The 4,521-nt window shown below is 33.5% G+C and overlaps 1 protein-coding gene across 2 annotated transcripts in view; it reads right to left on the reverse strand.

Moving 5' to 3' along the window:
* LOC108965554 (uncharacterized threonine-rich GPI-anchored glycoprotein PJ4664.02) overlaps positions 1–1,992 on the reverse strand; it is a 13,226-nt gene extending 11,234 nt beyond the window's left edge. Inside the window, exon 1 of one of the 2 annotated variants that reach the window (XM_018928067.1) lies at positions 1,690–1,992. The gene's annotated coding sequence lies outside the window, so the exon portion shown is untranslated. The remainder of the gene's footprint in view (positions 1–1,689) is intronic. The other variant, XM_018928068.1, reaches the window with a different exon arrangement.
* Between the last annotated feature and the right edge of the window lie 2,529 nt (positions 1,993–4,521).

Consider the following 4,521-nt stretch of genomic DNA (forward strand, 5'->3'; position numbering starts at 1 on the left):
TGCATGCCCTCAAATCGTAGTCCTTATTCCGTTTGCCATGGTCGTCATCAAAAGGGGGGTCTCTCATCCGAGGCTGATTGCTTCCTTTCATTGGGGGTGTTTTTTACGTGGCGGKTYCCAAACCCAGCGCACAACCCTATGTAGGGAGATGATCCATGTATTCTCTACAAAACATGTGCACATACATACATATGTGCATACTTACTTACGTACGTAAAAAAACAAAAAATTCTTCATCGTTCAGATCATTTAGTTTCCTACGATATATTCCACTTTGCCATACTCACATTCATGTGTATATGCATATACCGCCTCCGTAAATACATATGTACATACAATTTAAATTTTTTTGATATTATGGAAATTATTTTAACTCTCTTCCCGAACGATGAAATGAACTGAGCCTTATTTTTCTGGCGTGAAAACAAAATGTGTTAACGAACGACTCTACCAAAACCGGCTAAGGAGATTTTGTGAGAATTACTTCAAGGACAAGTAATCGCAAATCGGCTTTTTGCATAAAAAAATATTGTTATGTTCTAATATCTAATTTGGACGAAAATATTGCGGTCAGCTTGCACCCAACATATTTCGAATGAATTCTACATTTATGTAAATATATAATAGATATGGCTTAATTCGGATATAAAAGTTAAAAGGCTTAAGAAGTTGAAATCGCCTTTAGCATCCATATGTGCCTACATACATATTTACATAGGCGTATGTATATTTTTCGACTCTAACATCATTGCTGATTAATTTTCTCATTGTTCTCAGTTCGGGTTCTATTAACATCTTTGCTGTTGGTGATGAGCTCCGCGTCTATTCATTGAGTATTAGTGAGTAGGTGCCTGTCTGTAATTACCGATGTATGAGTAACGAAATACACACATGTACGCTCATGCATCTAAATTAAAAAGCTTGCTGTTCATAAACTTTAAAAACGATAAATTCAAATCGAAAAAAAAAATCTAAAATTAGTTCACTGTCACTGAGCATGTTTTGAGACAGTGAAATCGCTGCTTTTCACATCTGTCGGCGATATCTACTTATGCATGCGTATTTATATTTATTTAATTTCTTCCTTTGAACGAAATTTCGCACTTTCTTAGTCACACCCGTTATAAACATTTGGACGGTACCATTGGTTTTAATTTTTCGCTGGGAGTACATATGTACACAGGTGTATAATTTTGCTCACATTTGCTATAAAATTTGGCGAATTGCCATCAAAAATTACTTGCAACTGGTTTTCACAGCCCACTTCCTAATACAACCTAAGAATTGTTACATGTATGTATGTATCTATGTAGATATGCTTGTACCACTGTATAACTACGTATGCATGTATGTATAAACATAGATAGTATAGTATGTTTATATTGTGTATTATGATTGTATGAAGTGTGGACATAGACATTTTCTTGAAACCTGCCTTACTATTGCCTACACCTACGTATAAAAACACTGCTGAAAGTACATATGTATGTATGTACATTAATACATTAGTACACACATGCAAACATATGTATTCAAATGTAGATATATAATAAACAGCTTTACAAAGGTAATGGGTTCGTTCATTCATACATATATGTAAGTATTTCATTACAGTTAAAGCACCACATATGTAAGCATGAATAAACGGTTAGGTTGGCTTTGCAAAATTGTCACAAATATCTCACATACTTTCTATTTTTTCGTGCCACTAACAACACTTAGCTCTTCACCGATCTTCAATTATTTTTGAGTTCAGTTTCTAGTCTTAATACGCGACTAAATGACTAAAATACTATACCGATGCAGCATATATCGGTATAGCTTTCTTATTATTTCGTGTTTTAGTTTGTTTTCCTTTGAGCACTGACAACTATGAAGATCCCCAACGAGATGATTGTGTGCTATAAATGCGGCGATGTGGCGTCAGTGGCGGGAGTATGTGTTTGGTAATGAGCGACCAGTTTCGTTGCGAGCACTACACGCGTTCGCGTCGGCAATCTATTTTGTACTGGCACTGGCGCCAGCGACCTGCTCTCGAGAAGCTGAAATTGTTTGCGCGAAAAGCTGAAAGAGCGATCATGCAAATATTCTACCTTCTCCTCGGACGCATGGGTTAGCACTTTAGCGGTTTCTTGCTAGATACCTTCTCTCTTAACACACTCGTTGGGAGATGCGCTCTTATCTTATAATCAATACAATGATCAGAAATTCATGCACATATTTGAATCTGTATAAGTAACATGCTTTTAAAAGAATAAATCTTGTATGTATTAAGTCACTCAATCCCTTATTGATGCTACTTGTTACACCTATTGATTTCAGAGTTTGGTTTTATACTTTCCTCAAGTTGAGAAGTGAAGGTAATCCTTCTTGTAGACTCATTAGTTCCACGGTGTTATGAATTCCGAATTTTGACCTATCAACGATGGAGCTGCTGGCCGTATTCATATTCAAATCGCCCATTTACTGCAATTATTTTAAGAAATAATTTTGCTTTTGAAAACAAATAATAATATTAAATAATAAGGTACTATAATTATGAATAATAATTACACAGTTCTATGAAAACAAAAAATCATATGCCCTGGATATATTAGGGAATTTTTTTTGGAGTGTGCAGCTCTGAAAGTATTCGACGCAGTACCCGACGGGAGAAGCAGAATAATTGAATGGAAGGTTTTAAGGGGGTATTCTAGTCTAGAAATTTGAAAAAATCTAAAATTTTTTTTATCACAATTCGATAGTTTTGATATTCAAAAATATCTCCCTAAAAAGATTTTTCAAAACTCAAATTATTTTCAAAGTTATAGCCATTTTAGTGACGTGGCAACTAGACCGGTTTAGCGAACTATCTATCTATCTATTACGCTGCCCGAAACTTAATATAAAACTTTAAACGCGTTTTTCTCAAAACTCCTTTTTTTGATGAGGTAGCCACAATATCTCAAGTTCTAAGCAGTCGATTTATTTGAAATTTGGCATGAATATTCTTTAAATATATCTCTATCACTAGAAGCAAAAAAAAATTTGAAATGTATAATATTATATTTAAAAAATAATCGACAAAATTGAAAAATTAGTGAAAAATCGACCTTTTTTTGAGCCATTTTATAATTTTTTTTTAATTTTGCTACTTCATGACAGCGACATTCGTACTCATTAAGAATCTGTCATTGTTTTATTTTTCAGATGACGACAAGGATAGAAATGATAGCGATGAGGACTCGGAACTCTGTCGCTACAACAACAACAACAACAGGACTCGGCCTCTTTTTTCCCCCCTTTTCTTCATAAGTCGATGAAAAATTTTTTTTGTTTTTTAATTTATTTTGTGTACTCTTCTAAGTTTAATAAACAAATGATAAAGAAACGGATAGTAAAAATATCTAGTGTTTCTTTTTTATTAATTGTTGAAAAAAGCTCGAAATTCGAGCTTCTAGACTAGAATGCCACCTTAAGGTTTAAATAAATATTAAAAGTGATAAACATCACTTAGTTTACAAGTTGTTCTTTTTTACATTGAGTAAACTTTTGATTTCCTTTCAAAAGTAATTTGCATGGTCTACAACAATGCTTTCGCCATACTCAGTGATTTAATACTTGGTCGAGTTAGGTATGTTAAATTTTAAATTAGGTATGTCAAATTTTATTTGATGCTTTGTCGCGAAAGTGCTATGCAGCATAAAGTACCAAATTACAAAACATGTTTGAAAAAAGGGAAGCAGACGAACGCTTAAAGTATAGGAGTATCAAGTCAGTCTATCTCCGCAATCATCTGGACAAAATTTCGAAAATTGAAGCAGTTTTACCAGGATGTAAAAGCAATGGAAGAAAAGTATCAAGGTTATTGGGAACGTCACTTGGTGGCATATAACTGTTAGTCTTTATAAACAGATTGTCAAGTAGAAAATTATAAAAGAAATAATAATTTTTTGAAATGCAACATAGTATGTATGTATGTATGTTATCGACATTTTTCTCTCTCTTTACTTGAATGTTGCCTTATTTTCAAAATAAAACTAGCACCATGAATAAATATGCTACCTTGCTTCATTTTTTGTGATCTTCGTAAATAAATAAATAAGGAATGTAAATAAGAATTTAAAAATAAGCTTGACAAATATTACAAAATCACTGATAGAATCATAAATAGGGAGTCTTATTACATCCACGATAGGACTTATATCAATCAAGGGCAATAAAACCACTTTCGACCGTTGTATTTTAGGTAATGAATTTAATTCTCTGCATGTTTTGAATCGAACAGGCATTTTGAAAAGTTAATATTGTGCGTACATTTGCTTTTACAGTTTGCTAGAAAAGCCAAATTTTGGATGAGTATTAACAAATGGTGTTACCGCTTTAGTAGCAGTAGGAAACATAGGAAAATAAAATTTATGACGAAAAATAGAACAATCCATCTTCTTCTTCTTCTTGATTGGCGTAGTCACCGCTTACGCGATTATAGCCGAGTTAACAACAGCGCGCCAGTCGTTTCTTCTTTTCGCTACGTGGCGCCAA

The sequence above is a fragment of the Bactrocera latifrons genome, unplaced genomic scaffold, assembly GCF_001853355.1.
Source record: "Bactrocera latifrons isolate USDA-ARS-PBARC rearing strain unplaced genomic scaffold, ASM185335v1 scaffold_141, whole genome shotgun sequence".
NCBI lineage: Eukaryota > Metazoa > Arthropoda > Insecta > Diptera > Tephritidae > Bactrocera > Bactrocera latifrons.